Source organism: Ambystoma mexicanum, chromosome 5q, assembly GCF_040938575.1.
Source record: "Ambystoma mexicanum isolate Mex_15411 chromosome 5q, UKY_AmexF1_1, whole genome shotgun sequence".
NCBI classification, from domain to species: Eukaryota; Metazoa; Chordata; class Amphibia; order Caudata; family Ambystomatidae; genus Ambystoma; species Ambystoma mexicanum.
Genome location: NC_090933.1, coordinates 414,536,290 through 414,561,426, shown reverse-complemented (window position 1 = coordinate 414,561,426; position 25,137 = coordinate 414,536,290).

Below are 25,137 nucleotides of genomic sequence, written 5' to 3'. Positions count from 1 at the left end.
TTTTATATTTTGCAGGTACAAGTTCGGAGCGGCTGCAGGGTGCCGGAATACCCACTGGGTTAGATGTGGAAAGGAGTAATGGCACGTGAGTATTAAAGTTCCCCAATGTCTTTAAACGCACCTTGTTTTGTCTTTCAGATGTGGGATGCAGCGCCGAAGGCCTCCGGAGCGTGCGAAGAGTTGGTAAGCTTTTGTCTTTAAGATGCCGGAATGCAGTGTGAAGACCTCCGGAGCGCACGAAGAGTAGGTAAGCCTTTGTCTTTCAGTGCCGGAATGCAGCGCGAGGCGTTGGTGACAGCCGATGGACCAGGTAAGTGAAGAGCTGTCACTGAAGACCGTAATGCTAACCTGTTCTTTCTTGTCTTTATAGGTGTTGCTGAAGACTGGATTCAGGATGGTAAGCCTTTTTCCTTAGGCCCAGGATCTGATGCAGAAGACACGATGAGCGTTCTGCTGCAGAGGATGCAGAATAACGCAAAGCAAGATTCATCCATCGGGTGTGGTTTAAATAGCCTCCTGTAGTGCTTAGATGTCTCCTTCCACAGCCACGCTTAGGTAAGAAAAGAGTTCCTGCTTTCCAGAAGAGTTCCAGTGTTCTGAATCTAGGGAGTGGCTCCTGCCCCACCCAACAGGAAAAGTAGTTCCAAACAGAAGAGGATCAGAGGCTCAACTGGCAGGCTAGTAAGCAGCATGGTCTGCTGCAGGTAAGTCCACCCAAGCATTATGAGCCCGGCGCTTCCAGCGCTGGGACTGGGCATATTTATGAGCCTGGTGCCACTGGCGCCAGGACTGGGTCCAAAAGGTCCCAATTGGGACTGGTTGGCACTCGGAACCTGGGTTATGGATCTTCTTCCAAGGGAGTTGGGAAAACCCTGACCTTTTGGAAGCAGAGATCATGACACTCTCTGACCTCGCATTTCATCATGCCAATGTTCCTCGTAAATCCGAAGCAGCCTGGGCGGTTACATGCCATTAAGGCATACATCGATAGTGGGGCTATAGGAAACTATGTGGATCGTGAATTGGCTTCCAGGATCAACCTCCCTCTTTGCCCTAAAACCAGTAAGGATGTCATCACCACAGTGGATGGAACCAAAATCGCCTCTGGGTGTCATGATGCCTACCCCCCGGAGCACCAGGCCAGGCCCAGCACCCCCGGGAGCAGGCATCACGCCCCCGGGTAAAAGCCCAGCGGCCCTTTATAGGGGCTCTTTGGACTCTGTCCTGGCGCCGTTGGCGCCAGGCTCATGTTGGACATCAGCCCTGGCGCCATAGGCGCCAGGCTCATAAGGGGAAGTGTTTGGTGCACTTACCTGAAGCAGACCATGCTGCACACTCACCTGATGCAGACCATGCTGCATGAAGAACCAAGCCAAATGAGGCTTGGGAGGGACTATTTTTCTGAAGGAACTATTTTGTTACTTGGGTGGGGCTGTGGAAGAATACTCACCTGGAACTTCTTCCAAGGCTATTTAAGCCACGCCCGGACAGCCACAGGTGCTTCCCGTTGTTCTGCATCCCAGCAGCTGAACGCTCACCGTGTCTGCTCCTGCACCTGGACTCCAGCCACGCCCACCTCGAACCTGGAACACCTGTAAGGAAAGAAGAGAAGAGAAAGGTGAAAACCAAGAACTTATTCAACCTTCTTACCTGCATCCGGAATCTTCACGCCAGCATTCCTGAAGGAAGACTTCCATTTGAAAGCACTGCGTTGCTCGCTGCAGCGCCGCGCTTCACTCACCTGTTCCCGAGACGCCGCCCGGCTCCATCGCGGTTCTCAGCACCGGTCGCCACATCTCTGCACCTAGGGGAGAGAAGAAGAGACAAAAGGTGAGCAAGGGAACACAAGAGGAAAGCCGAATTTTCAGCCATATTACTTACCGGCTTTTCTTGGTGAACCATTCCACATCTCGGGTCGGCGCCGCATCTTTGGCAGGTACCGCACCCCGGCCCCTATGGGGAAAGGACAAAAGACATTACTGGGGAATTATAAAGACATTTAGAGGGGTCGCCCTCATCACTAACTCACCTGATTTTACCACCGGCAATTTAACCCCTCAACGCATCGCCTTTGTTCTGCACCTGAAATAAAGGACAGATCACAGGTTAGGAAAAACAACATAAAGGAGGCTTACACTTGAACTTTTGCATCTTCATACTTACGGCGTATCGCTCAGAAAAGTCAAGTGGATTTGCCAGCGCCATTCTGAAAACCAGTGAAGTAACTGGACGAACGCGCGCCCCTGCACCAGAAGCAGGATGGAGAGTTCATCCTTCCAAACCATAAGGTGAGCTTAAACCGGGGGTTTTGGAGGAAGTCAGAGAAGAACGAAAGGGGAAAGGGGGGAGCAAGCACACTATTCAGCAGACAGTTAATCCCCTTTCTCATCTGCAGAAGGATATTCCTACGGGCCAGACAAGCAAGATTTGGGGGACCTGTTCAATCGGTGGTCCGAATTCTGCGCATCACGCTTGAAGAGGCCACAGCAACCCAGACCAGACCAGCGCCTCCGCGGGAGCCAGGTGAGCGTTACAGAACGTGAAGCCTTCTTCCTACAAATTCCCACTGAGGCGCAATGGAAACTTCTGAGACTGACCAGTTGGCCCAACTACTGGGGGAATTACGGGCCGAAGTACACGCCGCTCGTCAAGAGACTAATGCTCTCAGGAGGGAAGTGATTGTAACAAAGGAAAGAGCTGATGACCTGGCTAGACAGCTTTTGCAAGGTCAAGCTGGACAAACTCCTTTACCCGGTTCCGGAGGGAACCCCACTCCTGTGCTTTCCAGTAACCCGGTGCAGATTAATCTACCTGGAAACATGCCGCTGGCCCCACCCGAACGCTTTGCTGGGGACCCCAAACGATTTGCCGTATTCATGAATCAGTGTCGTTTGCATTTCCTGTGCAGACCTGGGGCCTTCCCTAATGTCCAGACCAAGGTAGCCCTTGTGTTGTCATATCTCAGCGGCAGTGCTGCCGATTGGTCAGTTCCACTGGTAACTCAAGATGACCCGATTCTTCGTGATTTTCAAGGATTTCAAGCAAGCATGGAAAGGTTATTTGCTCGTCACTCCCAGGGGCAGGCTCTAGATGACGAACTTCTATCTCTGCGACAGGGCAATCAAGACCTCCTTTCCTACATTGCAACCTTTAATAGACTAATTGTGGAAACTGGGTGGCCAGAGGATAAAAGAATCACGTTATTTTATCGAGGTCTACGCGGAGAACTTAAAGATGTCCTGGCCCATGTTGTAAATCCGCCCCAAGAATGCTCAGAATATATAGACTTAGTGGTCCAATTGGATCACAGACTGCAAAACAGAAAAGCAGATCGGTCCAAGTTTGAGACCCGGGTGTTAGTCAAGACCCACGCTAACCTCAAGGGGGCTGAAGCCTCTGAGCCAATGCAAATCGGAGGAGTTAAAGGACCTTTAACTCAAAAGGAACGTGAAAGAAGACGGCAGATGCACTTATGTCTTTATTGTGGATCCTCTGGACACTTTCTACGAGATTGCCCGGCAAGGCCGCCCAGGAAGGTGGTAGGAGCCGCTGATAAAATCCATGAAACCTATCTATCGGGAAACGACCCCGCCCGACAAGCGTAGGGGTCCGCTTGCCGAGCTTGAAAACGAACTCTCAGACCTCGCATTTCATTGTGCCAATGGTCCTCGTAGATCCGGAACAGCCTAAGCGGTTGCATGCAATAAAGGCATACATCGATAGTGGGGCTATAGGAAACTACGTGGATCGTGAATTGGTCTCCAGGATTAACCTCCCTCTGCGTCCTAAAACCAGCAAAGATGTCATCACCACGGTTGATGGAACCGAAATTGCCTCGGGACCAGTAACACATTCCACAGCTGAGGTGACACTGGTAGGTCCGGACGGCCATCGGGAGGCAGTTGTGTTTGATGTAATCAAGGCTCCACAGTTTCAGGTTATTCTCGGAATCCCTTGGTTAGAGACTCATAATCCTCGAATTGATTGGCGAGCGAAGAGAATAACCTTTCTGGAGTGTGCACGAACCTGCTACCCAGAAAATCTGAAGATCAGTCTAGCATCAGTAACCTCTGTCTCCATGCAACTACCTCCGGAATACCAAGACTTTCAGGACGTCTTCTAAAAGGAACAGGCCAACATGTTACCTCCTCACAGATCGTACGATTGCCAAATCGATCTGGTGCCCGGTGCACAACACCCTTGTAGCAGGATTTATGCCCTTACTGAACAGGAGAATCTGCATTTGAGACAATATTTAGATCAATACCTAGCCAATGGTTTCATTCGCCCGTCAAAGTCTCCGGCATCCTCGGCTTTGTTCTTCGTGCCAAAAAAAGAAGGCGACCTTAGAACTTGTATCGATTACCGCGCATTGAACCAGATAACTGTTAAAAATTGTTACCCTCTGCCTTTGATCCCTGAACTCCTTGACCAGGTGAAGGACGCTTGCATATACACCAAGTTAGATCTCCGGGGGGCTTATCATCTGGTACGAGTAAAAGAAGGCGACGAATGGAAAACGGCCTTCTGTACAAAATATGGACTATTCGAATACCAGGTGATGCCTTTCGGGTTGTGCAACGCGCCTGCTGCCTTCCAATTCTTCATGAACGATGTCCTTCGGGAACTCATCGATGTCTGTGTTGTCGTGTATATCGATGACATTCTGGTGTACTCCTCTTCGGAATCAGATCACAGAAAACATGTCAGGGCCGTCCTTGAGAAATTGCGCCAGCACAAACTGTTTGCAAAGCTGGAAAATGCGTTTTCCATACCACCGAGGTTGAGTTTCTTGGATTCATCCTGACACCTAAAGGGGTCCGAATGGACTCACGGAAAGTGGATGCCATCCTCAAATGGCCATCACCTAGTTCGGTGAAAGGTGTCCAAAGCATGCTTGGTTTTGCCAATTTTTATCGTAGGTTTATCCCGGAATTTTCACGGGTGGTGCAACCCATCACTGCACTCTTACGGAAGAATAAACGTTTTGAATGGTCCGAGGAAGCTGAACAGGCCTTTCAGGAATTAAAAGCTAAATTTACGTCCGCACCTATTTTGAAACACCCGCGTCCTGATCTCCCATATATAGTCGAAACTGACGCATCCAGCTTAGCCATGAGAGCTGTCCTGTCTCAGAGAGACCCCGAAACCAACCAACTGCACCCCGTAGCATTTTGGTCCAGAAAGTTCTCGCCGCCGGAGATAAATTATGCAATCACTGATAAGGAATTATTAGCCATTAAGTCCGCCTTTACGGCTTGGCGGCATTATCTTCTTGGCGCCAGGCATACCATCACCGTGATCACTGATCACCGAAATTTACAATATTTAAAAACTGCCAAGGCTCAGTCTTCACGACAGCTCCGATGGGCTTTATTCTTTGCTGAGTTCGATTTTGTAATCACTTACCGTCCCGGCTATAAGAATGGCAAAGCGGACGCGCTATCTCGAATTGGAATGGGAGAAATGGACACAAACTCAGAACCTGTGCCGATAATTCCCGAACAAAGAATCTTGGGGATAACCACTTTACAAACCCTTGAAGACATTCAAGCATGGGTAAAACTATTCCTGGACTCTTCAGCCTTGCAGGATTGGATCAAAAGGGGGTCTGACTTTTCAATCAATGATGGTTTACCTTACTTCCAAGGACGTTTATTTTTGCCAGAAAAAGAATTGCAAGAACTGGTTATTTCCCGTCATCACGATACTCTGATGGAAGGACATCCTGGCATTGCCAAAACAGAGGAAAAAATAAAACGACAATTCTGGTGGTCGTCCTGGCGAAAGGATATTAAATCTTTCGTGATGTCCTGTGGAGTTTGCGCCCAAAACAAAGGTCAAAAAACAAAACCCGCCAGTCTTCTTCAACCCTTAGACATTCCACCAGCACCTTGGCACACCTTGTCACTAGATTTTATCACGGACCTGCCCTCTTGTAATGGATACAATACTATTCTGGTTGTGGTGGATTTATTTTCCAAGATGGCCCATTTTATTCCGTTGAAAGGATTACCTTCAGCTTTTGTTCTTGCCAAGGAATTCCTCGAAAATATCATGCGTCTGCATGGATTCCCGTCCATGCTAATCTCCGATCGGGGAAGCCAGTTTATTTCTCATTTTTGGAAAAAGTGTTGTCAACTGGCACAAATCGACGTAAGACTCTCAACCAGCCACCACCCACAGACCGATGGTCAGACGGAGAGAACGAACCAGACCCTTGAACAATATCTACGATGTATGTTGCACCAATCGGAGGGTAATTGGAAGGATATTTATGGGTGGCTGAATATGCATACAATAACTTGATACACTCTGGAACTGGTCAGAGCCCCTTTTATACCCTATATGGACATCACCCTCGTACTTCAGACTTGGACTCACCTTTGAGCCTCGAAATGCCCGCAGTGGACCATTTGCATTCTACGATTACTCAAGCCTTCAAGGATGCTACTGCACACTTACAACATGCGAAAGGGAAATACAAAAAGAATGCGTATCTGCATCGAAAGGAGGCGCCTCCATACCAAATAGGGGATCAAGTATGGTTGGCTACCAAACACCTATCGCTCAAGGGACCTCGGACTTTTAATCCAAGGTATTTAGGCCCTTACTCGATCAAAGCTATAATTAACCCAGTGGCAGTCAAGCTAGATCTACCAGCTAACATGCGGATTCACCCCGTTTTTAATGTGTCGCTTTTGAAACCAGTGCAACCAGGAACCAGATTAATAAAGCCACCAGAACCAATCCAGATAGATGGGGAGCCTGAATTCGAGGTGAAGAACATTTTGGACTCTAAGATCTCAAAATCAAAACTTTTCTATCTAATTGATTGGAAGGGGTACGGGCCTCAGGAAAGATCTTGGGAACCCAGCGACAACGTACATGCACCTCGGCTAGTAAAAAGGTTCCATCGGAATTTCCCGAACAAACGGAAACCTCCTGAGGGAATGACCTTGGGAGGGGCCTTGGGGGGGAGTGCTGTCATGATGCCTACCCCCGGAGCACCAGGCCAGGCCCAGCACCCCCGGGAGCAGGCATCACACCCCTGGGTAAAAGCCCAGCGGCACTTTATAGGGGCTCTTTGGACTCTGTCCTGGCGCCGCTGGCGCCAGGCTCATGTTGGACATCAGTCCTGGCGCCGTAGGCGCCAGGCTCATAAGGGGAAGTGTTTGGTACACTTACCTGAAGCAGACCATGCTGCACACTCACCTGATGCAGACCATGCTGCATGAAGAACCAAGCCAAATGAGGCTTGGGAGGGACTATTTTTCTGAAGGAACTATTTTGTTACTTGGGTGGGGCTGTGGAAGAATACTCACCTGGAACTTCTTCCAAGACTATTTAAGCAACGCCCGGACAGCCACACGTGCTTCGCATTGTCTGCATCCCAGCAGCTGAACGCTCACCGTGTCTGCTCCTGCACCTGGACTCCAGCCACGCCCGCCTCGAACCTGGAACACCTGTAAGGAAAGAAGAGAAGAGAAAGGTGAAAACCAAGAACTTATTCAACCTTCTTACCTGCATCCGGAATCTTCACGCCAGCATTCCTGAAGGAAGACTTCCATTTGAAAGCACTGCGTTGCTCGCTGCAGCGCCACGCTTCACTCACCTGTTCCTGAGACGCCGCCCGGCTCCATCGCGGCTCTAAGCACTGGTCACCACATCTCTGCACCTAGGGGAGAGAAGAAGGGACAAAAGGTGAGCAAGGGAACACAAGAGGAAAGCCGAATTTTCAGCCATATTACTTACCGGCTTTTCTTGGTGAACCATTCCACATCTCGGGTCGGCGCCGCATCTTTGGCAGGTACCGCACCCCGGGCCCTATGGGGAAAGGACAAAAGACATTACTGGGGAATTATAAAGACATTTAGAGGGGTCGCCCTCATCACTAACTCACCTGATTTTACCACCGGCAATTTAACCCCTCAACGCATCGCCTTTGTTCTGCACCTGAAATAAAGGACAGATCACAGGTTAGGAAAAACAACATAAAGGAGGCTCACACTTGAACTTTTGCATCTTCATACATACGGCGTATCACTCAGAAAAGTCAAGTGGATTTGCCAGCGCCATTCTGAAAACCAGTGAAGTAACTGGACGAACGCGCGCCCCTGCACCAGAAGCAGGATGGAGAGTTCATCCTTTCAAACCATAAGGTGAGCTTAAACCAGGGGTTTTGGAGGAAGTCAGAGAAGAACGAAGGGGGAAAGGGGGGAGCAAGCACACTATTCAGCAGACAGTTAATCCCCTTTCTCATCTGCAGAAGGATATTCCTACGGGCCAGACAAGCAAGATTTGGGGGCCCTGTTCAATCGGTGGTCCGAATTCTGCGCATCACGCTTGAAGAGGCCACAGCAACCCAGACCAGACCAGCGCCTCCGTGGGAGCCAGGTGAGCGTTACAGAGCCGGTAACACACTCCACTACTGAAGTGACATTGTTGGGTCAAGACGGACATCGGGACGCAATTGTGTTTGATGTAATCAAGGCTCCGCAATTTCAAGTAATTCTAGGAATCCCTTGGTTGGAAACACATAATCCTCGAATTGACTGACGAGCAAAGAGGATAACCTTTCCAGATTGTGCACAAACCTGTTATGCAAGAAATCCAAATATTGGCCTAGCTACAGTAACCCCTGTCATTTTGCAAATACCGCCAGAATACCAAGAATTTCAAGACATCTTCCAAAAGGAACAGGCCAACACTCTACCGCCTCACAGGTCGTACGATTGCCAGATCGATCTATTGCCCGGTGCACAACCCCCTTGCAGCAGGATCTATGCCCTTACCGAACCCGAGAATCTTCATTCAGGACAATATCTAGATCAGTACCTAGCCAATGGTTTTATTCGCCTGTCTAAGTCTCCTGCATCCTCGGCTTTATTCTTCGTGCCTAAAAAAGAAGGCAACCTCAGAACTTGTATTGACTACCGCGCATTGAACCAGATAACTGTTAAAAACCGATACCCTTTGCCCCTGATCCCTGAACTCCTTGACCAGGTGAAGGATGCCTGCATATACACCAGGTTAGATCTCCGGGGGGCCTACCATCTGGTGCGAATAAGGGAAGGCGATGAATGGAAAACTGCCTTCCGCACCAAATATGGGCTATTCGAGTACCAGGTGATGCCTTTCTGATTGTGCAATGCACCGGCTGCCTTCCAATACTTCATGAACGATGTCTTTCGGGAACTCATCGACGTTTGTGTTGTCGTATATATCGATGACATTCTTGTGTACTCCTCTTCGGAGTCTGATCATAGAAAACATGTCAGGGCAGTTCTCGAGAAATTGCGCCAACACAAACTATTTGCTAAACTTGAAAAATGTGTTTTCCATGCCACAGAAGTCGAGTTTCTTGGTTTCATCCTGACACCTAAAGGAGTCCGCATGGACTCACGAAAAGTGGATGCTATCCTCAAATGGCCATCGCCTAGCTCCGTGAAAGGTGTTCAAAGCATGCTTGGCTTTGCCAATTTTTATCGCAGGTTTATCCCGGAATTTTCTCGTGTGGTTCAACCCATCACTGCGCTCTTAAGGAAAAATAAATGTTTCGAATGGTCTGAAGAAGACGAGCAGGCCTTTCAGGAACTAAAAGCTAAATTTACCTCCGCACCTGTATTGAAGCACCCGCGCCCAGATCTCCCTTATGTCGTCGAAACTGACGCATCCAGCCTAGCCATGGGAGCTGTCCTGTCTCAAAGAGATCCCGAAACTAACCAACTGCATCTCGTTGCATTTTGGTCCAGAAAATTCTCGGCACCCGGGGTTAACTACGCAATCACTGACAAATAACTGTTAGCCATTAAATCCGCCTTTAAAGCCTGGCGGCATTATCTACTTGCCGCTAGACATACCATCACGGTGCTCACCGACCACCAGAACTTACAGTATTTAAAGACCGCCAAGGCTCAGTCATCTCGACATCTCCGTTGGGCTTTGTTTTTTGCGGAATTCGATTTTGTAATCACCTACCGTCCTGGCTGTAAGAATGGCAAAGCGGACGCTCTATCCCGAATAGGAATGGGAGAAACTGATACTAACTCAGAACCTGTACCGATAATTTCCGAACAGAGAATTTTGGGCATGACTTCTTTACAAACGCTTGAAGACATTCAAGCTAGAGTTAAACAACTCCTGGACCCTACAGACTTACAGGATTGGGTACAAAAGGGATCTGACTTTACTATAAATAATGATTTACCTTATTTCCAAGGGCGCTTATTTCTGCCACACAAGGAATTACAAGAGCTCGTTATTTCTCGTTATCATGATACACTAATAGAGGGGCACCTCGGTATTGCCAGGACGGAAGAAAAGGTGAAACGACAATTCTGGTGGCCTTCTTGGTGAAAAGATGTTAAATCATTTGTGATGCCCTGTGGTGTTTGCGCCCAAAATAAAGGCCAAAAGAAAAGACCAGCCGGTCTCCTTCAACCTTTAGACATTCCGCCAGCACCTTGGTACACCCTGTCATTGGATTTTATTACGGACCTACCTCCTTGTTCAGGATATAACACTATTCTTGTTATTGTGTATTTATTTTCCAAAATGGCCCACTTCATTCCATTGAAAGGTTTACCTTCAGCTTCAGTTCTAGCCAAAGAATTACTTGAAAATATTGTTCGTTTACATGGATTCCCGTCTGTACTAATCTCAGACCGGGGAAGCCAATTAATTTCCCACTTTTGGCGTAGATGTTGTCAATTGGCACAAATCGATGTAAAATTATCGACTTGTCACCACCCTCAGACCGATGGTCAAACAGAGAGGACGAATCAGACCCTTGAGCAATATTTACGGTGTATGTTGCAGCAATCTGAAAGTAACTGGAAAGACATTCTTTGGATAGCCGAATATGCATATAATAATTCGGTACACTCTGGAACTGGGCAAAGTCCTTTTTATACTTTATATGGGCATCACCCTCGAACCTCAGACCTCGACTCGCCTCAAGGCCTCGGTATGCCCGCAGTGGACCATCTGCATTCTACAATTACCCAAGCCTTCAAAGAAGCAACTACACATTTACAACAAGCCAAGAGAAAATACAAGAAGAATGCTGACCTGCATTGGAGTGAAGCACCTCAGTACCAGATTGGGGACCAAGTATGGCTGGCTACCAGGCACTTATCGCTCAAGGGACCTCGAACTTTTAATCCAAAATATCTGGGGCCTTACTCCATTACGGCCATAATCAATCCAGCGGCCGTTAAACTTGATTTACCAGCTAACATGCGAATTCACCCTGTTTTTCATGTGTCACTTTTGAAACCAGTGCAACCTGGAACCAGACTAATCAAGCCTCCAGAACCCATTCAAATAGATGGAGAACCTGAATTCGAGGTGAAGAACATTTTAGATTCAAAGATGTTAAGGTCAAAACTTTTCTATCTAATCGATTGGAAGGGATACGGGCCTCAGGAGAGGTCGTGGGAACCCAGTGACCATGTACATGCACCTCGATTAATTAAGAAATTCCACCGGATCTTCCCAAACAAACCAAAACCCCTGGAGGGAACAATCTTGGGAGGGGTATTGGGGGAGAGTGCTGTCATGATGCCTACTCCCGGGAAGCCAGTTCAGGCCCAGCGTCCCCGAAAGCAGACATCATGTCCCCAGGGAGGGACCCAGCAACCCCTTATAGGGGCTCTTTGGACATTGTCCTGGCGCCTTTGGCGCCAGGCTCATAGAAGGCATCAGTCCTGGCACCATAGGCGCCAGGCTCATTATGGGAGTGCTTGGATGGACTTACCTGATGCAGACCATGCTGCCGGATCCAGCCTCCTTGAGGTCTGAAAGGGAGTATTTTACCTATGGGACTATTTTACACTCGGGCGTGGCTGAGGAAGAATACTTACCTGGAACTACTTTGGGGGCTATTTAAACCATGCCCAGACAGCAGCTCACGCTTCGCGTTGTTCTGCATCTAGCAGCTGGACGCTCACCGTGTCTGCTCCTGCATCCTGGCTCCAGCCACGCCCGCCTGCAACCTGGAACACCTGAAAAGGAAGGAAAGGAGAGAAAGGTGAATAATTGAACTTTACCTACCTCCATCCGGAGTCCGGAACCATCACTCCGACGATCCTGAGAAAAGACATTATTTTTAGAAGCGCATCGCATTGCTCGCTGCAGCGCCGCGTTCCACTCACCTTCACGAGGCGCCCTCGGGCTCTTCAGCGACCATTGGCACCATCCGCCGCCTTTCAGCGCCTAAGGAGAAAAAGAGACAAAACAAAGGTGAGCGAAGGAACAGATTGAGGAAGGCCTGGTTCTTCCACCTTAAGACTTACCTGATTATTGTTGGGACAATCTTTCCTCACCTCGGGTCGGCGCCGCTTCTTTGGCACTTCCGTACCCCGGCCCCTAAGGGGAAAAAGACACACGCATTAGTGGGTGAAAGCAAGATCACTAAAGGAACCATCCATCAAAAAGACTCACCAGAGTTTACCTTCGGCGGATCCATTCCTCTATGCGGATTCTTCATCCTGCATCTGAAATAGAGAAAAGGACAACGGACAATTAAGGCTTGAACTTTTGCAACTGAATACTTACGGCCTCATATCGGAAAAGTCAAGCAGAGTTGAATACTCACCAAACCCGAGATCCAGTGAAGTAACTGGAAATCAACGCGCCCCTGCATCGGAAGCAGGATGGAGAGCTCGTCCTTTCAGACTCTAAGGTGAGACTCTACGGGGAATCGCGGAGGGGGTTCGAGGAGTGTGAGAGGGGGAAGAGGGGAATCCGACACATTATCCAGCAGACAGTTAATCCCCTTTTCCATCTACAGAAGTATTCTTCTACGGGCCAGACAGGCGAGGTTTGGGGGTCCGGTCCAGTCCGTCTTCCGAGTCCTGCGCATCACCTTAGAAGAGGTCATAGCAGTCCAGAACAGGTTGGCGCCTCCATGGGAATCAGGTGAGCGTTACATTGGGTTGGACTAATTTTGGAATTTACTTTTCTAACCTTGTCGCTAATATCTTTGTAAATATTTTTACGTCTAGGTTAATAATGGCGATGGGCCAGTACGACCCACACAGCATTCTATCCTTATTGGGTTTGTGGAATATCACTACTTTTGCCTCCTGCATGGTATGGGTAATGCGTCCTTTGGCAAAAACAGAGTTAAAGAGTGAAGCCAACACTGGTCTTAACATGGCAGTATCAAGCCCCAGAGCTAGAATTCCTACGTGACGGCTGAGAGCCGAAGCATTAAAAGACACAGGGCCTCATTACAACCATGGCGGTCCAGGAAGTATGGTACCGGTAAGCATGCCGGTACCGTAGTTCTCGGACCGCCATACTACGTGCTCTGCTCGCGGGTGCCATTTCACCCACCAGGTTTTTCCTGGCGGGTGTAACAGCACCCACAAGCAGCAGAGCACGTCGGATGCACCGGCACAACTCTGAATGTGCCGGTGCTTTCGACGTCCCCATCCAGCCCTATGGGGCAGAATGGAGATTGAGACGTCCTTGATTTCAGCACCCCCAAATGGGAAATTACCAGGTCCGGCGAGCTCGGCATGACCCGGTTCTTGCCCATTCGTGGGTGCTGGAAAAAATGCAACTCCGGCGGCAGCTGTGCCATTTTTAACGGTACGGCTACCGCCAGAATTGTAATGAGGCCCACAGTGTTTAGAGGGGACCTAAGGAGGGAGATTGTTGAATATTTTGAAAACAATACTGGAAGCGTAAAGTCGTCCGGCACCCTATGGGAGGCATTCAAAGTGGTGGTGAGGGGATCAGCAATAGCTAAATCCAAAGGATTGCAAGGGGGCATATTGCAAGAACTGCAGAAGGCAGAGGAGGAACTTGAGGCAGCCATGCTCAGTGAAGCTGACGCCCTAGATAAGGCAGATACTATAAACCATTTACAGCAAATATGCGAAAGACACTGGGAGAGGCTATGCAACCTGAATTGTACGAAATACATAGAGAGGCAGCACGCCGGCGGAGACAAACCGGGGAGGCTGTTAGCATGGTTGTACAAAAGCGAAACACCAAGACAGACGATCAGAGCCATATAAGGGGAAGGAGGGCAGATACTTGATACCCAGGAGGGAATGAATTAAGGTTTCCTCGAGTTTTACAAATTATTGTATGAAGATACAGATGAAGGAAAAGGCAGCGAGATAGTGCAAACACTGGAAGATATTGGCCTACCAAATTGAATGCTGAAGAGAGAGAGAACTGCCCCTATCACAATAGAGGAACTAGAAGCAGTGATCGAGGAATTGCCCACTTGCAAAGCTCTGGGGGCGGATGGACTCCCTAGCGAGTTCTATAAAACATATAAGACAGAAGTGCTTCCCTCATACTGGCCATGTTAAATGAAGGTCTCGAAATCGGAACTTTGCCAGAATCCCTAAGGGAGGCGATAATCATTCCGATTCTTAAACCAAACAGGCCGAGCATGGATCGCAGATTGTAAAGACCGCTATCCATGCTGAACCAGGACAATAAAATACTCACGGCTGTGTTGGCCGGAAGACTGAGATGGGTCATAAGCAAACTTATACACCCTGATCAAACTGGATACGTCCCTCATAGAAGTATATCAGACAATCTTAGGAGGCTTCACCGGGTCATAGAACAGACAGAAGGGGAGGCGCAAGAAGTCGCAATAGTTTCATTGATGCAGTGAAGGCCTTCGACTCTGTGAAATGGCTGTGGTTGATAGCAGCTTTACAGGAATATGGTATAGGGCCTGAGTATCTAAAATGGGTTAAACTATTATATAGCTCACCACTAGCCAGAGTTAAGACAGGAGCGGTCATTTTGGAAAGGTAGCAACTTAGTAGAGGTACCAGACAGGGGTGCCCTTGGTCCCCGAAGCTATATATCCTTGCATTAGAGCCCCTAGCGATATACCTCAGACAACAGTACGGAGAGGAGGGGATTTTCACGAAAGGAGGGCCACACATATTATTGTTGTATGCGGATGATATATTGTTATATTTAAGATACCCGGAAGAAAACCTGCAATACATCCTAGAAGTAATGTAGCGATTTGCGTTGCTCTCGGGCATCGCAGTCAACCCCAAAAAATGGTGCAATTTCCCCAGGGCAGATATAAAGGGATCCCGCAGGAGCATCTACCCATCCTACAAATACCCTGGGAGACCAAAACCTTTAGATACCTAGGGATATATAGCTATCACACAGCGGAGAACGAACACAACCACAACACAGAGAAGGCAATAACAAATATTGAGAACAGTATGAGATTCTGGTTTAAGCTCCCTTTGGCCATGGTAGGGAGAGCAGCCCTGTTGAAAATGGTTGTATTACCAAGGCTGATACACTTTTTTGGAAATATATACATGATTACTAAACGATTCTTTGCCAAACTCCAGAGCATATGCAGGGGCTTCATCTGGCACAACACTAGGAATAGGATAGCCCTGTGGAAACTACAAAACGCATATGACAAAGGAGGCATGAAACTTCCCAATTTTGAGATCTACCACTTGGCCAGCCAGCTACAATATGTGGCCAAATGGCTATTGGAACACCCAACAGCGGAGTCCAGACTGCTGAGGTCAGAGTGTTCCCCCTTCTTCTTGAAATAATGGATATGGTTGCCCAAGAGCATAAGGGTTGTCCGAGAATGTTGGAATTGGGATGGCAAATGTGGCGGAAGGCTTGCCAGGCCATGGAGAACCCGACCCGTGCTCCCCGCAGATACCACTAGTAGCACTAACCAAGGGGGACGTGCAATTGAGGAAAATTATACAATGCACTGGGAATCGGTGGGTATTGCAACAATAGGAGGCATATGGCAAGATGGGAAGATACTGGAATTTAATGCATTGGTAGAGGAAAAGGGCCTACATCCAGGGCAATCAAGGGCAATATATTGCATATACTAGACTGGTGCGACGGGTGAAAGAAACATGGTCTGAAATAGTACTGGAAGACCAACCAGATACGACCACTGAAACTATGTATGACATCTCAGAGGGAGGGCATGAGGTTTCACAAATCTACGAACTGCTGATAAGTGGGGTTGGGAAAGAGGTGACCCAGCTAAGACGGGAGTGGGAAGACGAAGTGGGGGAATGTATGAATGATGGGCTGTGGGAGAGAGCTCAAAGGTACCATAAGAAGGTGTCCAGAAATGCAAGGTTGCAACAAATCCAGCTATACGTAACTCATAGAGCGTACATGACCCCCCCAGAGGATAACCCGATTTAAAAACGCAGAAATACAATCATGTCCCAAATGTGGAGAAGTGAAAGCGGAAATAACCCATATGTTCTGGGCATGCCCGGAAATTAGTATTTGTATTTGTACTTAGTTTATTTGTAAAGCGTGCCAGGCCCGCAGGCATCCGAGCGCATAATCTTGCATAAAACAGTTACAGTTACATGACAATGAAGGTGAACTAGCTCAACCTGTTTACAGAGCGATACAGAGGTGAGCCAGATTCGCAATATGTCAACATAAATTAAATACAGGACAGTAATATACAGTTAGACAAAGCGGCCGTGAGGCTTTTGGCATCAGGCATATACTAGGTGAGTCACATATTCTGTGTGAAGAGCCACGATTTAGTTTTATTCTTGAAGGCTTGGAAGGAAGGCTCAGTTCTGATGGAGATAGGAAGGGAGTTCCAGAGCTTCGTGGCCAGGACAGGGAAGCTCACGCCCCCAGCTTTTTGAAGTTTGAATCTGGGCAGGGAGAGGCTGTGTATTTGGGCAGTTCTCATGGGATGTGTGGAAGTGTGGAGAGTGAGGGGGTTGGATAGGTAGGATGGGGCCTTGTTGGCCAAGCACTTGTGCGTCAGGGCAAGGGTTTTCAGAGAGATTCAGTGTTTAACTGGGAACCAATGTAGATTGGTTGTGAAGTAAGAAATATGTTGGTTCCTAGGAATGTTAAGTGTCGCTGTGATGGCATTGTTCTGTGTAATTTGCAGTTTGTTGAGGTTGAACTGGCTAGTCCCCAGATAGAGGGCACTGCAATAGTCAATCTTAGACATGATGAGAGTTCTAGCCAGGGTGATACAGTTAAGGGAATTTAGAAATGGCCTGCAGGCCGTAATGAGTTTGCAGGTATAGGCTGCCGCCGACCTCACTGCATTAGTTTGTCTGTTCATCGATAGAGAAGAAACAAGAAGAAATAGGTCACATAGGTAAGTACTACACTTTTAATCAATCAGAGTTGATACCTGGGGTGGAGGGGAACAAAAGGCTCAGTCAGATAAATAGATTATAAACATCATATTTTAATAGTTATCACAATCAATATAATAGCATAAAAATATTCATTATATTCACACCATAACATCATAAAAAATACATTTAGATATATGTTCATGTAAATAAATTAACAAGAATTGTCAAAAAAATAGTAATAGAACTGACCTTACATTTGCTGACAGATGTACAAAAAATCCATCTGTAGTTCATAAGTAGTGTGTGTGTTGGCCAGATCTGAAAGTGCTAACGAAAAAGTGCTAAGTGCCTACTACGTGTAAAGAATACTTCTAGATCTTAAAAGTTGTAAAAGTAGTTTCAACAACAAACTTTATCTAGTTCCAATGAGAACTGATGGTCGCCTTCATCAGGGCGCACTAATAGCGGAGAGCGCGTGGGCGAAGTTCTGAGACCCTGCTGTGGAAGTCGGACCTAAATGGCACCCGCACCGCAGCCCACAGAATAAGAAACAGGAATGTAGCCGTCTAGAAGAAGTAGACACCTCACTACAGAGTACGCAGGCCCCTGCCCTGGGAGCGACCTGCCCTGGGCAGGACAAACATGAGACATTGGATTACTGCAGTGAAGCGGGTGCAAAGCAGGAGTGGTGCAGCAACGCAGAGGTGCTGAGCAGGACCATGCTGGATTGCCAACCCAAGTGTGACCACGCCAACGAGGACAATGGCTGTGGCACTGGGGGCGCTGAATCTGCAAAGTCAGTCGGATCGGTGCGGTTGGGTGCTTCCTCCAGGGTCCGCCCGACACAGTGGTGGAGACGGGGGCAATAACAATAAAGGAGAGGGGGAAAAAATACAAAATTTAAATAAAGGAAACAAAATAAACAAAAGAATAACAAAAAAGCAAGTTACGCAGTTGCGCACACGAAAGCAACAACCCGGTTCCCAGTGTGGTCCGCCCCTAAGCCAGACACGAGTATCCAGATACATAGTTGCAAGTATCTGACCGACCAGCTTCCTCTAGGGTCCCCCCTAGGTAAACAGGGGCACGGAGTGAAGGGTGAAAGCAGAAATATTACGCTGCAATTGCGAGCAGGGTCTATCACTTGCGACCCCGCGGACTATCGAGGAAAAGTCCAAGGGAAGTGGCGGACAACTCGATGCAGCACAGCAACAAGAAGCCTCTGCATGAACACCGAGGCTTGCAAGGTAACGGAAGATAATGAGCTGAGACACAACTGCAACCCAGGTCGAGGCAACTGAGAGCTGACCTTGCTGTTATTCATCATACTCTGGTAACTTTCAGTCAGTGCAAGCTCAGCTTGCAAATGGGTCCAGGTCGTGTAGGGAACATAAACAGAGTGGAGACAATCAGAGGGTGCAGGGGCTGCCTGCTCGCTCTGCGCACCAACCAAGGCAATTCTGTGGCACGTGCAGAAGCTGAAACAGCTTGGAAGGCCCCTTGTTTACAAGGATAAGATTGTGCGAAGCACAGTCTCCTCAGGGGACCACCCTCAATTTCCCAAACATGGAAGAATAATAGCTACGAGACGGACAAGGAGCTGTGCCGGCTCCTAATTAGCTCCCAGTGAAGTCCGCTTAGGCGTGGTAAACCAGAGAGGGCTGGAAGACAGAACATATGTTCAGTGCAAACACAGGCACAAGAACAAAGAGCAGCTTGCCCTCCTGCTAAGATCGGTCCCAATTAAAACAATTGGCTATATGAGGAATCACTGCAGAAGGCGCCAACACCTTAGTGCTGCACCTTAATACAGTACCAGACCCTTCAGTAACTCGGGGTGCGCCTGGTGCTAAGATAAAGCCCAATATTTCCATAGGACAGCAGCAACTAGAGGAGCAGGGCCAAAACTTTAACGAGAACACCTAGGGCGATCTTCCGTACAGTATCCTGGGAGTAGGTCCTGGAAGGCTATAACATTGAGGCAGACCTAAGGTGGTGTAGGGATTTGCGCCAAAACGAAAATGATAGCAGGAAAAAGTAATAAAGTAAAAGGCAAGCAGACCACCATGGAAGCCTTCACAAAGGGCGCGGAAGGCACTGCGGGTGACATCGACAAGCATGGCGAAAAAGGACATACCAAAGTCCAAAAGGAAGACGTGGATCACGGAAACCTGCTGATCCTAAAGGCAATAGCAGCTTCGCAGGCCACGATAGAAGCAAAGATCGATGAAGTGAGGATGGATGTCAGCCTGTTGCAACAAGATGTCTGTGGACTCGCGGAGCGTACTTCCACGCTGGAGAAGCAGGTGGGGAAAATACCACTGATAAGAAGCAGATGGCGAAGGAAGTGGACATACTGAGACAAAAGGTGAAGCTATTGGAGGACAGGGCAGAGGATGCCAAAGGTAGGGCACGGAGAAACAACATACAGATTGTTGGCCTACCAGAGGCATGGAGGGGGCCGACCCCACCAATTATGTAGAAAATCTGTTGCTGCAGGAGCTGGGAGCTGGGAACTTGAATCAGGAGTTCACCATCATCGTGCTCACCGCTCCCTGGTGAGGAAGTCGCCACCAGGTGCCCCGCTGAGGCCCTTAATAGCAAAGGTCCTCAACTATAAAGACAGGGAAAAGAACCTGGCATTCTCAAGGAATAGGGATGACATCCAGAAGGCCTCTGCGAAGCTGGATATATACCCGGAATACACCTTTCAGGTACAAAAATGCTGCGTGCGATTCATTGCCACTAGTGCGGCTTAAAACAACTGGAGTTAAATACATGCTGATTTACCCTGCCAAATTCAAAATAATTCACAACGGAAAAGCCTTATTCTTTGAGATGCCGGCGGAAGTTCAGGACTGGATGGATAATGCTATGATCCCACTACTCGAGGAGTGAGCATAGAAAGAGGAAACAAATAAGGAGTGGGAAGCCCGTCGGCAGCTTTGAGACGTCCGGAACAGTTTGCACAGTGGAAAGTTGGAGGACTTTGTAGGTTGCACTATAGTGAGACTATCTACTCAAGAAAGGCGGGTTCATGCTGGTGTCACAATAAGCAACTAAGTGCAGGAGCAAAGAACAGAAGACACAAGAGAGGAGACCACCTACCAACCCATATCCTTTCTTTTTGTTATAGAGTGCAATATTGTACCCACCTGCTGGTCACTAGGAATCCTGGTATACTGTGTGTTCTGTGGGGCGGAAGTGGGATAAGTCTAAGTATGCAGCCCATTGCTGGACAGTTAAAGTTGGGAGAAAGTTTGTTATATGTTGGGGAGGTGGGGTGAGGGATGTGGGAGGGGTGGGGGAGAAGGAGGGGAGCCTGTCACAATGGTGAAGATGTCGCACACTGTCCGGGGGAGTTCGGGGAGCAATCGCAAGGCCACACTGGGAGATCGGGCATTAGCACATGATGGGTGAAGGAATAAGAATAATGTCATGGAATGTCCGAGGTCTAAATAACTATGTTAAACAGCTGAGGGTATTTGCATACTTGAGAAGAAAAAAGGTTGGTATAGCTCTGTTGCAGGAAACATACCTGAATGCACAAAAACCTAAAAAATTGGAAAGCTCGTGGGGGGGGGGGAGTGGTGGGTTCTACATAGTCAACTTACGTTTGAGGGGTCCTAGTATGGGTAAACCCCACTATCCCATTTAAGAGACTGGGCACTAAAACAGATGATGAGGGGCGGATATCTGTAGTACATGGCATGCTGGAAAATCGGGAGGTTTGTATAGTCAACACTTAAGTGCCCAATCATGATGGCACTGTATTTTTCAGGTCGTTGTATGCGTGACTGGGCCCCTATAGAGTGGGAACCATCATATGGGGAGGTGACTTTAATTGTACCTTGAATCTCACCATTGATCGGTCTGATGCTAAGCATAAAAGGCCAGCCCCACCGGCGAAGGTCCTGAGCAACCTCCTCCAACATTTTGAGTTGATAGAGGCCTGGAGATCAATACACAGCGACAAAAGGGAATACTCATACTTTTCCGCCCTGCATAAAGTCTACACAAGGCTTGATTATTTGTTTACGGTGCAAGAATGCATTGGGGAATTTATAGGGGCTGAATTCCAGGCGAAGGTCTTGTCAGACCATGGTCCCCTGCTAGCAGTTTGGAGGGTAACACCCCCTAGACCTCCCATACCCACGTGGAGATTGAGAAGTGAGTCATTATATGACAAATCATTTCTAGAACATATTAGGAAAACCACAGTTGATTTCATGGAAACTAATGAAGGCAGCATGAAATGGGTGGGCACGATTTGGGAGGCATACAAAGTGGTGATTAGAGGAGAAATGATAGCCACAGCGGTGGGGGGGGTACAGAAAGCCATCATTAAAGACTTGAATGGTGCAGAAGGGAGAATGCTGGAATTGGAAAGGCAAGGAGAGGGTTAAGAAGGCCAACGGGCGGGGGAAGAGATTAGACTGCAGCAGGTGTGCGTAACACATTGGGAAAGGTTGGGTAAATTTAGTTATGCGAGATACCTGGAGCGAAGTCATGCGGAAGGAGATAATCCTGGGAGAATGTTAGCCTGGTTGTGTATTTATAAGAGAGCGAGAGCTCCGATACACATCATCCGGAACATAGATGGGGAGGAGGTTAACATACAAGGGTATAAACAAGGTCTTTTCAGAATTTTACAAATAATTGTAAACTGACCTACGTAGGGTGAGGGAAGAAGAGATCCAGGATACCCTATATTTAATTATACTGCTGAGATTAGATGAACAACAGCGGAGCATTTTGGAGGAGCATATTACCCCCGAAGAGGTTGTAACTACTACTATTAGAAATTTGCCTTCGGGAAAGGCTCCTGGCACAGATGGGTTGCCGGGGGGATTCCATAAGGCTTATGTAGATATGGTGGCACCACTATTTGCCAGGGTATACAATGAAGCGTATGAATTAGGTATTCTACCGGGAAGCTTGTGCGAGGCTGTGATAATACAACTCCTCAAGCCAAATAAAGATGGCATGGATCGTAGCTCTTACAGACCGTTGTCTCTATTACATTAAGATAGTAAGATCTTGACTGCACTCCTGGTGAACAGGCTTAGAAAAGTGATGCCAGCACTTGTCGGAGGAGTATGGCCGGGAATCTGAGAAGATTGCACCACGTCATCTACTGTACGAATGTCAGGGCGGAGCAGTGTGCTGTTGCCTCACTAGATGCTTCCAAGGCGTTCAATTCCGTCCATTGGGACTGATTGTATGCCGTCATGGTAAGAATGGGAATAGGTCAGAAGTATATGAAGTGGGTTCAACTGATATATACGCAGCCGATGGCCAGGGTCAGGACGGGTTTCAATTTTTGCAGACCTATGGGAATAGCAAATAGGGACGAAACAGGGGTGTCCGCTGTCCCCAATGTTATACATATTGGCGGCGGAACCTATAGCAGCACTCCTGAGACAGGAATATAGTGATGTAGGCATAGATATACAGGGGGGAGCGGCATATTGTGTCAATGTATGCAGATGACATGTTGCTGTACCTTATTTACCCGGAGGCAAGTCTGCCACACATGTGGAGTATCTAGACAATTTCAGTATACAGACAGGGATCCGGATTAATAAGAGAAACTCTTGCCTATTCCCAATGGCTGAGATGGCGGCCCTGAGCGAGGTGGAACTCCCGGTCCTATTGTTGCCATGGTGTAGGGACTCCTTTAAATATTTAGGACTGAATATATATCGAGACCCTAGACTAGAGCATGAAGCCAACACAGTTCGAGCCAAGGAGGGCTTGAACAAATCAATGGAGTTCTGGGTAAGCTACCCCTGTCGATGGCAGACACAGCATCACTATTGAAAATGGAGGCATTGACAAAACGTATTCCAACCAGCATTAAAACGAAAATTCCTTAGAGACCGAAAGAGCAGGGTAGTCACCCTCATTTAGTCAAGTAGGGGATACAGTTATGGCGAAGGACATGTAGAACCATGGGATTGGGAGACCCTATATTGCCACAGACACCCTTGGCAGCTGTGGTGTTGGACGCGCATGGACATAGAAGTAGAGTGCAGACATACTGGGAGGCAAGTGGGAAATCGACGATAGGGGACTCGAGGAATGATAAGGGATGGATGGATTTTGCAGAGCTAAGGGAGATCACGAACATACACGAGGGCCAATTCCTGCTACATAGGTCTATATTGGTTACAATCAAAGATAGTTGGCCAGCCGTCTCAGACGAGACTATTGGATGTGAGGACATGGAAACACTCATAAACATCTCAGACGGAGGGCACGCCATTTCTAGAATCTATGAAGTGCTGATTGAGCAAATCTCGTGAACACAATTGAAATGTAAGAGTAGGTGGGAGGAAGAATTGGGGAGAATGTTCGACGAGAATGAGTGGAGATGGATAGTGTTATATCATAAAGTTTCCAGGAACGCCAGGTTATAGCTAATACAACTGTACATTACACAAATGGCATATCTCACTCCCGCAGCTTAAGCAAAATTTAAAGGGGCAAAGAGTTAGGTGTGTCCCAAATGTAATGAAGAAAATGCAGGATTAATTCAAATGTTGTCGGGTTGTCGAGTGATACAGGCCTTCTGGGGGAAGGTGGCGAGTAAAGTAGCCCGAGGGGGCATAACGTTGGACATCCAATCCCCGGAAACTTGCAAGTTGGGCCTGATTAAGAGAAACGCTAAACAGAAAACCATGGCAAAGATGAAAGTCCTTATTTACATACTAGCTAAACGCAGCATAGAAATGCGATGGAAAGCTACCACTGAACCAAGCATTGACAGATGGTGGGATGATTTGAGGAAATGGTCACAGCCGGAAACGAGGGTGTGGGAAAAGGCACTGGGGGTGAAAAGACAGGAACTCGGAACAGGCATTCTCCAATGGATTGCATTGTCAGTGACATTGTTCGATCAACAAGAGACTGATGGCGATACCCCATGCACACAAGAAGTTGGGGGGGACAGTGTGATAGAATGAATAAAAGGTAGAACAATGAACAGGCAAGGGGGAAGGAGGTTTGGGGAGTTATAGAGGAACAGTATGAAGCAATTATGAAGCACATAATTATGTAATTATTGTTGGTTATTGTTTGTTGTGGTTTGGAAAATTAATAAAAAAACTTTTTTAAAAAAGAGAAAAAATGGTCTGGCTGTGCTCATGGCATAAGGAATGAGGAAACATACATAGCAGCTCTGGTCTGACGTTCTCCCCACCTCACTCATGTGTTGGTACCACTTGTTATTTTTAAATGGGCCGAATTATCAAGGTATGTGTTTATACCCTGATAGTCTTCTACAGCATCTCTTTTGAGCCGGTTAATATGTTTAAAAATATCAGGGAAAACATCACTTGTGCTTTTGTTGGGGATAGAAACAGCTGTCCCATTGTTGGATAATCCATTTATATTATAAAACATAATTTCTCAAAGTGCTATAAGAATAAGGTAATAAAAACAACACATTGTACAAAACGTGACTACAAGAAATATTGCAAAAGAATTCATACGCCTGTAGAGGAGCAGGTGGATGCTTTTACACTAGATCCCGCCCCCTCAGTGCTGTCATATTTGAATAGTAGAAGAAGAGCAGTAAATGGGATCCCGTGCATTGTTACTATACCACATTGAGTGTATGAGAGAAGTTATGCACTAAGAAGCACTGAAAGTGTGGAAGGATGCCGCATGGAAGGATGGCAGCATGTACCTATGGATATCATGGAACATTAAAGGGAAATCTGACAAAGGCAGAGTGATGTCATGAAGAAGATATATAAACCTAAACTGCAACCCTACAGTTCTCTCTCTCTCTGCACTTTCTGACTAACTGCACTGAGCCACCTGCTGGCTGCACTTTTGTTTACCTGCACTTCTCTGCCCCCACTTGCACTTCTTGTTAGGCGATCCTCTGCACACCAGGCCACGACACATCAGAACACTGCTCACATTTCCCCAACATCTCCTCCCAAGCTTCGAGGCTCAAGTGATTCGGTGAAGCCACAGAACCGAAAGCTCCGTACCGTTGTAC